Source organism: Hemitrygon akajei, unplaced genomic scaffold, assembly GCF_048418815.1.
Source record: "Hemitrygon akajei unplaced genomic scaffold, sHemAka1.3 Scf000043, whole genome shotgun sequence".
NCBI lineage: Eukaryota > Metazoa > Chordata > Chondrichthyes > Myliobatiformes > Dasyatidae > Hemitrygon > Hemitrygon akajei.
This window is the reverse complement of record NW_027331929.1, coordinates 5,613,337-5,627,216: the sequence shown is the minus strand read 5'-3', so window position 1 is coordinate 5,627,216 and position 13,880 is coordinate 5,613,337. Positions and strand designations below refer to the sequence as shown.

At 44.7% G+C, this 13,880-nt stretch overlaps 1 long non-coding RNA gene across 1 annotated transcript; it reads left to right on the top strand.

The window, feature by feature from the left end:
* Positions 1-220: 220 nt before the first annotated feature.
* LOC140720498 (uncharacterized) lies at positions 221-4,135 on the top strand. The gene is made up of 3 exons (XR_012097201.1): positions 221-312; positions 1,307-1,401; positions 4,001-4,135. It is a non-coding gene; the product is annotated as an uncharacterized lncRNA (long non-coding RNA).
* Positions 4,136-13,880: the final 9,745 nt, after the last annotated feature.

Here is a 13,880-nt window from a genome sequence, read left to right as displayed (position 1 = left end):
CCTTCCACTCTGTGACACAGGCAATTGTGCGGAGTATGAGGGAGAGATGATGGCTGGCGTTTCACCTCCCCCCGTACCATGGATATCGATCACCAGGATTTGAATTTCTCCACAACTCTGCATGCACAGGCCGGTCACGTGTTCCACACCACTTGCATCAGTGTTTGCAAACTCACAACCCGTTCCCTGGCCTCCTCTCTCCTCCCCTTCCTTCCTCTAACGGCAGCACACAATCCGCTCACAGATCCGCACACCATCTCCGAGAGACACACACGATTCAAGACTACTGGAATGCCGAAAGGCTGGGTATTGGTGAGTGGGGAGAACGGAGAAGGGAGTGGGTTTCGTACTTTTGCTGACTCCGGTAGGGTGTGCTGCGATGGTGCGGGAGGTACTTCACATGTCTGACACCAGGAGTGTGATGGGATAATATTTAGGGAGCTTCGCTGGTTATCAGTCCCAGGAACAGCGTGTTTGGACGGTGTGGACGGAACTTCACTCTGTGTGTGACCCCGGTGTGTGTGTTGAAACAATATGGAGGGTGTTGCACTCTGTGCATGATCCCGGGGTTTGTGACGGATCATTGCGGAGGGAGCGTTACTCAGTGTATGTTTCCAGGAGTGTGTGATGGGATTGTATGGAGGGATTGTCGCTCTGTCTGTGACTCCTGGCCATGGGTCAGTGGATTTCGGCGTTTAAACAGACTCCGGTCAGAGGCAGTCAGCAAGAAAATGGCGCCTCACACGTTCTGCACCAACGGCTGAATCTGAACACCCTTTCTGTGGCCCCACTCTCCTCCCCTTCCTTCCTCTTTTCACAGCACACCATTCCTTCTCTATGATCCTTTCTTTATAATATATTTTATCGAATGAACGGCACAATATAGAATACATAATGGATTACATTTTCCTCCATTTTGCTTTTGTAACTTACCCCTAAACAAACCTCCCCTCACCCGCCCTCCCCGAACATACAATGACAGCTATTGTATTTACAATACAACACTTCACAAATACAAGTACGGACATTTCACAGCCATACCCCCACACTACTTCAGGACGAAGTCCTACACACATCTACAACATCTCAGATGATGCAGAATAGACTCCTATTACAATTCATCAGTCACCCTGTGAAGTAACCCATGTGCGTGTTAAAAGGGAAGCAACTTCCCAAGTACAATCAAATGCCCTCAACTAGTAGGTAATTCATTATGACTCCCAAAATATGACAAGAAAGACCCCCATTTCGAATAGAACTTTCTCACTAACGCTCTCAGAGTAAATTTAATCTTTTCTAATTTCAGAAAAAAAAAACATTAAGTCATCTAACCAAGCAGTTGCAGATGGGGGAGTGGCAGATTTCCAGACAAGCAAGATTCTCCTACGGGCCAAAATCGATGTAAGTGAAATGATATCCGACTGGTTTGCATTTAAACCCAAAACATCATCTGCCACATCAAATACAGCTTTAAGCGAGCAAGGTCTCAGTGTCACCCCCAAAATCTCACTGATAATTTTAAAAACCAGTTGCCCAATAGCCATCAAGCCTAGGGTAAGACCAAAATGCATGCACTAAACCAGCCGGAGAGAAGGAACACCTGTCACAGCCAGAGTCTGACACAGGATATATGTCAGCACGCCTGGCTTCACTTAAATGTACCGTGTAAAACTTTAAATTGCATGAGCCCGAGTCTAGCACATGATGACGAGGAATGAACCCTATTCAGTGCTTTTGCCCAATATCCCTCAGCCAGATCCACACCAAGGTCATCCTCCCAGCTAGTCGTAGTTTTATTTAGATCTTGAACACCCGAATACATCAGCTGAGAGTGTAGTACAGTGATCAGCCATTTATTATTAAAGCTAAGAGTGAGTTTGTCCCGCAACATAGCAGGTGGTAGATCAGGAAAAGAGGGATATTCATCCTTGACAAAGAGGAGAATCTTCAGGTATTGAAAAAAAATGATTATGCGGAAGGCCATATTTACTGCACAGGTTATCAAAACTATTAAATATGTTATCAGTGCACAAATCCTTAATGCGCATAAGACCGATCAAGCCCCATTGTCTAAAAACTGAATCGAGGGTGGAGGGAAGAAATAGATGGTTTCGATGAATGGGACACAGAACTGAACTGATGTGAACTTATAATGCCAGCCAAATTGATTAAAATTTTTAAGGGTGGAGAGCACGACAGGGTTAGATGTGAATTGAGAGGATTTCAATGGCAATGTTCTGTGACACCTCTCCTAACACCTTGAAATAATGTAGTTGACTTAAGTGCAATAGAAAGAGGCTCAACAGTAATTGCAAAAACGATTCTATGTTTCGTAAGTGGGTGGGTGAGCAGCTCGACGTCCTGGTCCATATATGTCTCAAAGAAATCGGTATGTATGGGAAGGTGTTACTGCAAAGTGAGGTCAGGGATTTTGCTATTAAATTAATAGGCAGGACCACCACCCGTCCCAGTGTGTCCATACATAGGAAGGCGATACAGTTTTGCATGTGGCTCAAGCTACGGTGCCGGTGGGTGGGGTTCAATATTCATTGTGTTTATTCCAAGGAAGGTGAGATGTCAACAGAAGAGATGGAAGACGGTTTACACATAAACTGGAGTGGAGCTGATATCCTAGAGGGAAGGTTTGTCAGTACTGTGCATGAAAGGTTTTGGGAGAATAGTTTTTCTCGAGGTGCAGGGGGATGGGATTCAGAGTTCGAGAGCAGATAGCGGAGTCGATATGGAGACAGAGGTTGTTCAGACCTCGGAAAAAGGCAGGAATCAAAAGGTTGTGCATTGTGCGACTGCTGCCCTGAGCTCCGTATATTTCAATGCAGGAAACTTCTGAGAGGCGCAGTTGAGCTCAGGGCATGAATCAACACAATGAATTATGATATTGTAGCCGTTATTGAGAATAGGGTGCGAGAGGGACAAGCAGGACAGCATGATATTTCGGGTTTCCCTATTTTCAGACGTCAGAAAGCGGAAGAATTACAGGAGGAGGGGTGATATTACAGGGCTGAGCAAATGTCACCGCAAAACACAGACAGAACAGACAAGAGAACTCGTCTCAGTGAATCTTTATGGGTCGAAAATAGAAACATAGAAAACTTACAGCAGAATACAGGCCTTTCGGCCCACAGAGTTGCGCCCAACATGTCCCGACCTTAGAAGTTACTAGGGTTACACATAGCCCTCTATTTTTCTGAGTTCCATGTACCAGTACAAAAGTCTGTTTAAAGAGCCTATTGCATCCGCCTCCACCACCGTTGCCGGCAGACCATTCCACACACACATCACTCTCTGCGTATAACACTCACCCCTGACACCTTCTGTGTCCCATGTCCACAGCACCTTAAACCTGTGTGTTCTTGTGGCAACCATTTCATCCTGTGAAAAAGCTTCTGGCTATCCACACTATCAATGTCTCTCATCATCTTATACACCTCCATCAAGTGACCTCTGATCATCCGTCGCTCCAAGGAGAAATGGCCGAGTTCCCTCATTCTGTTTTCATAAGACATGTTCCCCAGTCCAGGCAACTTCCCATTTACTTCCTATAGTGAGGCGACCAGAACTGAGCACAGTCCTCCAAGTGGGGTCTGACCAGGGTCCTATAGAGCGGCAACATTACCTGTCGTCTCCTAAATTCAATTCGACGGTTTAGGATGGCCAATACACCGTGTGCTCTCTTGAGCACAGAGTCAACCTGCGCAGCTGCTTTGAGTTTCCTATGTACTCGGAACCCAAAATCCCTCTGATCCTCCACACTGCCATTAGTCTTGCCTTTAATATTATATTCTGCCATCATATTTGACCTACCAAAATGAAACACTTCACTCTTGTTTGGGTTGAAATCCATCTGCTGTTTCTCAGCCCTGGTTTGCATTCTGTCAATGTCTCGGTGTTACTTCTGGCAGCCCGCAACTCTATCCACAACATCTCCAACCCTTGTGTCATCAGCAATCTTAATAACCCATTCCTTCACTTCCTCACCCAGGTCATTTCTAAAAATCAGGAAGAGTGAATATCCCAGAACAGATCCTTGAGGCACACCACTGATCTCCGACCTCCATGCAGAATATGACCCGTCTACAGCCACGATGGACAACCACTTCTATGGGCTAGCCAGTTCTGGATCTACAAAGTAAGTCCCCTTGGATCCCATCCTCCTTACTTTCTCAATAAGCCTTGCATGGGGTACTTTAACAAATGCCTTGCTGAAATCCACATACACTACATCTACTGGTCTTCCTTCATCAATGGGAATGAGGAAATGAGGAAAAAGAAATGTATCGCCATGTAGACCAATGAACAGTCTGCTGGATTAGGAGGAACAGATCTGCAGAGAGATCGCAGTGTTAGAACCATGGAACCATAAATCATTACAGCAGAGAAACAGGCCTCTAGGCCCTTCCTGGCTGTGCCGAAACATTTTTCTGCCTGGTCCCACGAACTTGCACCTGGACCATAGCCCTCCATACAACTCTCATCCATGTACCTGTCCAAGTTTTTCGTAAATGTTCAAAGTGAGTCCGCATTTGCCAATTCATCTGGCAGCTCATTCCACAATCCCACTACTCTGTGTGTAAGGAAGCCCCACAAAGTTCACTTTAATCTTTCCCACTTCACCCTTAACCCACGTCCTCTGGCTTTATTTCTCCCCTAGCCTCGGTGCAATAAGCCTGCTTGAATTCACTCTATCTCTACCCATCATAATTTTATATACCTCTAACAAATCTCCTCTCATCCTTCTACGCTCCAGGGAATAAAGTCCTAACCTTTTCAACCTTTCTCTGTAACACAGCTTCTCAAGTCCCGGCAACATCCTTGTAAACCTTCTCTGCACTCTTTCAACCTTATTAATATCCTTCCTGTAATTAGGTGACCAAAACTTCACACAGTACTCAAAATTCGGCCTCACCAACACCTTATACAACCTCCCCATAACATTCGAACTCTTATACGCTCTACTTATTTTTTAAAGGTCAACGTACCAAAAGCTATCTTTACGACTCTGTCTACCAATGAAGCCACCGTTACGGATTTTTGTTTCTGAATTCCCAGATCCCTCTCTTCTGTTGTACTCCTCAGGACCCTACCATTTACCCTGCATGTTTTACCTTGGTTTGTCCTTCCAAAGTGCAAAACCTCACACTTGTCTGTATTAAGCTCTACCAACCATTTTCAGCCCATTTCCCCATCTAGTCGAAATCCCTCTGTATGCTTTGGAAACTTTCCCCACTGTCCACCATTTCTCCAATCTTTGCATTATCAGCAAATTTGTTAATCGAAGTTACCACATTATCATCTAGATCATTGATAGAGATGACAAACAACAATGGACCCAATGCTGATCCCTTTGGCACACTACTAGTCACAGGCCTCCACTCAGAGAAGCAATCGTCTACTACCACTCTCTGGTTTCTCCCACTGAGACAATGTCTAATCCAATTTACCACCTCATCATGTATACCTAGCGACTGAATCTTCCTGACTTAACTCCCATGCGGGACCTCATCAAAGGTTTTACTGAAGTCTATGTAGACAACATCCACTGCCTTCCCTTCATCCACTTTCCTGGTGACCTCCTCGAAAAATTCTAATAGAATTGTTAAACATGACTTACCACAAACAAAGCCACTGCGACTCTGCCTAATAATTCCCTGCCTGTCCAAAGACTTGTAGATGCTATCTCCTAGTACTCCTTCCAATAATTTACCTACACAGACGTCAGACTTAATGGCCTATAATTTCCCGGATCAATTTTAGAGGCTTTTTTAAACAACGGAACAACATGAGCTCTTCTCCAATCCTCCGGCATCTCACCCGTGGAATCCGACATTTTAAATATATCTGGCAGGGCCCCTGCAATTTCAACACCTGTCTCCTCCAAGGTCCGAGGAAATACCCTGTCAGGTCCTGCGGATTTATCTACTCTGATTTACCTCAAGACAGCAAGCACCTTCTCCTCTTCAATCTGTGTAGGATCCATCACCTCACGACTTGTTTCCCTTATTTCCATTGATTCCATGTCAGTTTCCTTATTGAAGACAGACGAAAAAAAAACATTTAAAATCTCACCCATTTGTTTTGATTCCATACGTAGCGGACCAGTATGATCTTTTAGAGGTCCAAATTTATCCTTTACTATCCTTTTGCTCTTAATATACCTGCAGATGCTCTTTGGACTTTCCTTCACCTTGATTACCAAAACAACCTCCTGTCTTCTTTTAGCCCTCCTGATTTCTTTCTGAAAGATTATTTTGCAGTTTTTGCACTCGCCAAACACCTTATTTGCTCATTGTTTCCTATACTTGACTTATATCTCTCACTTCTTCTTTATCTGAGTTCCAATATCCCTTGAGAACCAGGGTTGCTTATTCGTATTCACTTTGCCTTTATTCCTGACAGGAACATACAAGCTGAAAATTTCTACTTTGAAGGCCTCCCACTTAGCCATCACATTCTTGCTAGAGATCAACTTGCCCCAATCCACGGTTTTGCATTTTTATTTCTTCAAATATAGCCTTTTTCCAGTTTAGAACTTCAAACCGAGGACCAGATCTACCTTGTACATGATCATTTTCAAACTAAAGGCGTTATGATCACAGTAACCAAAGTGCCCCCCGTACAGAATTTCATCACCTGTCCAAACATTTTTTTCCTAATAAGAGATCTAATATTGCATCCTCTCTAGTTAGTACCTCTATTTATTGATTTAGAAAATTTTCCTGAACACATTTTACAAACTCTATCTCGTTTGGACCTTTAAAAGTATGGGAGACCCAGTCAATATGTGGAGAATTAAAATCCCCTACTATCACAACTTTATGTTTCCTGCAGTGGTCTGCTTTCTCTCTGCAGATTTGCTTCTCTAGTTCTCGCTGACTATAGGGTGGTCTATAATACAACCCCAATAATGTGGTCATACCATTCCTGTTTCTCAGCTCCACCCATATGGCCTCGGTAGACAAACCCTGCAATCTGTCCTGCCTGAGCACTGTTATAGCATTTTACCTGACTTGCAATGCCCCTCCCACCCTTCATCCCTCTGCCTCTATCACGTCTGAAACATCGGAACCCTGGAACATTGAGCTGGCAGTCCTGCCCCTCCTGTAGCCAAGTTTCACTAATGGCTGTAATACCGTAATTTCATGTTTCAGTCTACGCCCGCAGCTCGTCTGCCTTCCCCACAATACTCCCTGCATTGAAATAGACACAGCTCAGGAGATTATTACCACCACGCACAACCCTTCCAGTTGTTACTTCGCAAAAACTTTTAACATAATTTGTTTTCACCCCCGCTCCACTCTCGGCTCTGGCACTCTGGTTCCCATCTCCCTGCCAATCTAGTTCAAATCCTCCCCAATAGCACTATCAAATCACCCTGCAAGGGTCTTGGTGTCCTTTTAGTTCAGGTGTAACCCGTCTCTCTTGTACAGTTCCCAAATGCCCCAGATGGTTCGACTCCTTTCCTGTTCGATTGCATTTTTCCTATTTAATGTGGTCATACCATTCCTGTTTCTCAGCTCCAGCCATATGGCCTCGGTACACAAACCCTCTAATCTCTCCTGCCCAAGTACTGCAGTAGCATTTTCCCTGACTAGCAATGCCAACGCCCCGTTCATTTCTCTTCCTCTATCACATCTGAAACATCGGAACTCCAGTCCTCCCCCTCCTGTAGCCAAGTTTCAGTAATGGTTATAATGTCGTAATTCCATGTGTCAATCAACGCCCTCAGTTCGTCAGCCTTCCCCAGAATTCTCCGAGCATTGAAATAGACACACCTCAGAAGATTATTATCAGCACACACAACCCTTCTATTTCTGATTTTGCAAGAACTGTTAACAACATTTATTTTCACCTCAGCTCCACTGTCTGCTCTGGAACACTGTCTCCGATTCCCCTGCATATCTGGTTTTAAATCTCCAAAAATCACTAACAAAACTCCCTTGGCACCCTTGTAGTTTAGGTGTAACCCATCTCTCCTGTACACATCCCACCTGTCACAGAAGATTAATAGCAAACGGATAGTGAGGGATAAAATTGGCTCCTTAGAGAATCAGAGTGGGCAGCTACGTGTGGAACCAAAAGAGATGGGGGCGATTTTGAACAATTTCTTTCCATCGGTGCTCACTAAGGAGCAGGATATTGAATTGTGAAAGGTAAGGGAAACAAGTAGGGTAGTTATGGAAACCATGACGATTAAAGAAGAGGAAGTACAAAAGATTTTAAAGAATATAAAAGTGGATAAGTCTCCCGGTCCTGACAGCATTTTCCCTGGGACATTGAGGGAAGTTGGTGTAGAAATAGCAGGGTCTCTGACAGAAATATTTCAAATGTCATTAGAAACGGTGATGGTGCCAGAGGATTGTTGAATTGCTCATGTGGTTTAAAAAGGGTTCTCAGAGTAAACCTAGCAATTATCGGCCTGTAAGTTTGACGTCAGTGGTGAGTGAATTAATTGTAGGTATTCTCAGAGATAGTATATATAATTATCTGGATAGACAGGGTCTGACTAGGAGCAGTCAACATGAATTTGTGCGTGGAAGGTCATGTTTGACAAAACTTTTTGAAATTTCTGAAGAGGTTACGAGGAAAATTGTCGAGGATAAAGCACTGGATGTTGTCCATATGGATTTCAGTAAGGCCTTTGACAAGGTTCTACACGGAAGGTTAGTTAGGAAGGTTTAATCGCTGGGTATTAATATTGAAGTAGAAAATTGGATTGAACAGTGGCTGATAGGAGATGCCAGAGAGTCGTGGTGAATAACGATATGTCAGGTTGGAGGCCGATGATTACTGGTGTGCCTCAGGGATCTGAATTGGGTCCAATGATGTTTGTCATGTACATTAATGATCTGGATGATGGGGTGGTAAATTAGATTAGCAAGTATGCAGATGATAGTAAGATAGGTGGCGCTGTTCATAATAAAGTAGGTTTTCAAAGCTTGCTGAGAGACTTAGGCCAGTTAGAAGAGTGGGCTGATTAGCAGATGGAGTTTAATGCTGATAAGTGTGATGTGCTACATTTTGGTAGGAGTAATCAAAATCGGACATACATGGTAAATTGTAGGCCATTGAGGAATGCAGTAGAACAGTGTGATCTGGGAATAATGGTGCATAGTTCCCTGAATGTGGAATCTCGTGTGGATAGCGTGGTGAAGAAAGCTTTTGGTACGCTGGCCTTTAAAAAATCAGAGCATTGATTATAGGAGTTTGGATATAATGTAATGTTAAAATTGTACAAGCCATTGGTGAGGTCAAATTTGGAGTTTTGTGTACAGTTCTGGTCACCGAATTATAGGAAAGATGTCAACAAATTAGAGAGAGTACAGAGGAGATTTACTGGAGTGTTATCTGGGTTTCAGCACCGAAGTCACAGGGAAACAAGTTAGGTCCTTATACGTTGGCGCGTAGAAGGTTGAGAGGGGACGATAGAGGTATTTAAAATTATGAGGGGAATATATAGAGTTGACGTGGATAGGCTTTTTCATTGAGAGTAAGCGAGATTCAAACAAGAGGACATGAGTTGAGAGTTAAGTTGCAAATGTTTAGTACGTAAAATGAGGGGGGACATCTTTATTCAGAGAGTGGTAGCTGTGTGGAACGAACGTCCAGTAGAAGCGGCAGAGGCAGGTACGATTTTGTCATTAAAAAATGCATAGGTATATGGACAGGAAAGGAATGGAGGTTATTGACTAAGTGCTGGCTCGTGGGACTATGTGACAGTATGCGTTCAGCACCGACTAGAAGGGCCGAGATGGCCTGTGTCCGTGTTATAATTGTGATATGGTCATATGGTTATATTAAGAGGTCCCAATTATCCTGAAATCTGAAACCCTGCCCCTACTCCAGTTCCTCAGCCACATGTCATCCTCCAGAGCATCCTACTCTTACTCTGTCTGGCACGTGACGTAGGTATCAATCCTGTGATTACCACCCTCGAGAACTTGCATTTAACTTCCTACAAAACTGTCTATACTCACGCTTCAGGACCTCTTCACTGTTTCTTCCTTTGTCATTGCTACCTATGTGTACCAAAACTTCCGAGAGTCACTAACCACCACAGATCCTCCTGCCTGTACGTCTAACTAAAGACTCCCCGATCACTACCGCTCTCCTCGTCTTCCACCCTCCATTCTGCACTGCAGAACCAGACTCAGTGGCAAACATCTGGCCGCCACAGCTTGTTCCAGGTAAGTCATCGACCCCAACAGTATCCAAATTGGTATACATATTTTGGAGGGCAATGGCCACAGGGGAAACCTGCTTGCCCTGCCCTTTTCTCTTCCCTCGCCTGACCGTAACCCAGTTAACTGTGCGCTGCTCCTTTGGCGTAACAACCTACGTGAAACTATTATCTATAAATTCCTCATTCTCCCGAATGGTCCGCAGGTCATCCAGCTCCAGCTCCAGTTCCGTAAAGCGGTTTGTTAGGAGCTGCAGCTGAATGCACCTACCGCAGGGGCACCGGATGTCTCCCTGATATCCTACATCCTGCAAGATGAATATTCCAACATCCTGCCCGGCACTCTCTCTACTCCAAGCGAAAAAAAAATCAAAAAAACAACTACCGGAACCGGTTCTCACCTCTGGCTGTTCATGCCGAAGCCTGTTGAGCCAATGCCTTGTCACTCTGCTCCTTCTCATTATCTGCCCGCTCTCAGCGCTGCCTGCTGTATATGGCGGTCTTTTTTAAACCTTTGGTGCTCTACGTCACGCGCCTGCGCAGTGTTGTCTCACTTCCACAGCAGTGAAAGACAAACTTTCTCTCCGAGATACCTTTACTCTTTCACTCTCAGCCTCTTGCTTCTGTTTAAAAAGGATGTTGGGCTTCATTGCTTGAGGGATTGACTATAAGTTGATTGCGTTTATGCTGCAACTGCACAGGGGAGTGATGAGGACGCACCTGGAATACTGCATGCAGTTCCTGTCTCCTTAATTGAGAAAGCATGTACTGATTTCGATGGCGGTGCAGAGCAGTTTCACCAGGTTAATTGCAGGGATGAGCGGATTAGACTATGAGGAGAGATTGAATCTCCTGCGAATTTATTCATTGGAATTCAGAATATGAGAGGAGATCGTATAGAAACAGTTAAAATATGAAAGGTGATAGAAAAGATAGAGGCAGGGAAACTTTTATCTAATAATAAAATGACTTGGATGAGGAAGGGGAGGGATGGGTTAGCAAGTTTGATGTTGACACAAAGGTTGGGGTGTTGAGGATAGTGTGGAGGGCTGTCAGAGGTTACAGCGGGACATTGATAAGATTGAAAACGGGGATGAGAACTGGCAGATGGAGTTCAAACCAAATAAGTCTGAAATGCTTCATTTTGGTAGGTCAGATATGATGGCAGAATATAGTATTAACGGTAAGACTCTTGGCAATGTGGAGAATCAGAGTGATCTTGGGATGCGAGCCCATAGGACGTTCAAAACACTGCGCAGGTTTACGCACTAGTTAAGAAGGCATATGTTATAGTGGCCATCATCAATGGTCGAATTGAATTTAGGAGAAGAGAGGTAATGTTGCAGTTTAGAGGACCCTGGCCAGATCCCACTTGGAGAACTGTGCTCAATTTTGGTCGTCTCACTACAAGATGGATTTGGAAGCCATAGAAAGGGTGCAGAAGATATTTAGAAGGATGCTGCCTGAATTGAGGACCATGTCTTATGAGGATAGTTTGAGTGAATTTGTTCTTTTCTCCTTGGAGTGGCGGAAGATGAGAGGTGACCTGATAGAGGTGTATAAGATGTTGCGAGGCGTTTATCATGTGGATAATCAGAGGCTTTTGCTCCCAGGGCTGAAATGGTTGCCACAGGAGGACACAGGTCTATGTTGCTGGGGTCTAGGTACATAGGAGATGTCAGGGGTAAGTTTTTCTACTCAGAAATGGATGTGACCGTGGAATGGGCTGCCGGCAACCGGGGTGGAAGCGGATACAGTAGGGTATTTTTAGAGTCTTTTTGATAGGTGCATGGAGCTTAGGAAAATAGAGGGCGGTAGGTAAGCTTAGTAATTTCTCGGGTCGGGACATGTTCGACACAATCTTCTGGGCCGAAGGGCCTGTATTGTGCTGTAGATTTTGTTTTTATGTTTTATGTGATGAAACATAGATGAAACCTTAATTAGGGGACAATGCCAAGAATCTTACCAATAACGCATCATCCACTTTCTCATCCAGGTCATTGTTAATAGTGCAAACAACTTCCCTGCCTCTATCTTATCTCTCACGTCTCCTCTCCTATTCTGAATTCCAGCGAGTAGAGTCGCAGGTACTCAATCTCTCCTCATAGTCTAACCCCCTCATCTCTGCAATTAACCTGGAGAATCTCAACTGAAACGCCTTTAAAACCTGTACCAGTACTTGTAACTGATTTCGGGAATATGCGATGAGACAGTGTAGACGGAGCTTCATTCTGTGTCTCAAACCGGGAGTGTGTGATGGGACGGTGGGGAGGGAGATTCACTCTGTGTCTGTCCCTTGGAGTCTGTGATGGGACGGTGTGGTGGGAGATTCACTCTGTGTCTGACCTGGAGAGTGTGTGATGAGACGATGTGGAGGGAGATTCTCTCTGTGTCTGTCCCTTGGAGTCTGTGATGGGACGGTGTGGTGGGAGATTCTCTCTGTGTCTGATCCCGGGAGTGTGTGATGGGACGGTGTGGAGGGAGATTCACTCTGTGTCTGACCTGGAGAGTGTGTGATGAGACGATGTGGAGGGAGATTCTCTCTGTGTCTGATCCCAGGAGTGTGTGATGGGACGGTGTGGAGGGAGATTCACTCTGTGTCTGACCCCGGGAGTGTGTGATGGGACGGTGTGGAGGAGATTGACTCTGTGTCTGACCCCGGGAGTGTGTAATGGGACAAAACTTGGGGAACTTGTGGAGTTTGTTGCAGCTGTGGAAGCCAGGTCGTTGGGTGTATTTAAGGCATAAATTGATCGGTTGTTGACTGAACACGGCATCAAAGGTTATGGGGGAAAAGCGGTGAAGTGGGTTTAAGGAGGTTTAAAAAAAGGATCAGCTATAATTGAATGGCGGAGCAGACTCAATGACCCAATTCCGCTCTAATGTCTTATGGTCTTATGTCTAACAGAGGAACTTAAAATAAGACCAACAGATAGACAGTAGACAACAGGTGCAGAAGTAGACCATTCGGCCCTTCGAGCCTGCACCTCAATTCTGAGATCAAGGCTGATCATCTACGATCAATACCCGGTTCCTGCTTTGTCCCCATATCCCTTGATTCCCCTATCCATAAGATACTTATCTAGCTCCTTCTTGAAAGCATCCAGAGAAGTGGCCTTCGCTGCCTTCCGAGGCAGTGCATTCCAGACCCCCACAACTCGCTGGGAGAAGAAGTTTTTCCTTAACTCTGTCCTAAATGACCTACCCCTTATTCTCAAGTCATGCCCTCTGGTACTGGGCTCTCCCAGCATCTGGAACATATTTCCAGCCTCTATCTTGTCCAATCCCTTAATAATCTTATATGTTTTAATCAGATACCCTCTCAATCTCCTTAATTCCAGCGTGTACAAGCCCAGTCTCTCTAACCTCTCTGCGTAAGACAGTCCAGGCATCCCAGGAATTAACCTCGTGAATCTACGCTGCACTTCCTCTACAGCCAGGATGTCCTTCCTTAACCGTGGAGAACAAAACAATACTCCAGGTGTGGTCTTACCAGGGTACTGAACAAATGCAAAAGGATTTCCTTGCTCTTGCACTCAATTCCCTTAGTAATAAAGGCCAACATTCCATTAGCTTTCTTCACTGCCTGCTGCACTTGCTCATTCACCTTCAGTGACTGATGAACAAGGACTCCTAGATCTCTTTGTATTTCACCTTTACCTAACTCTACACCGTTCAGATAATA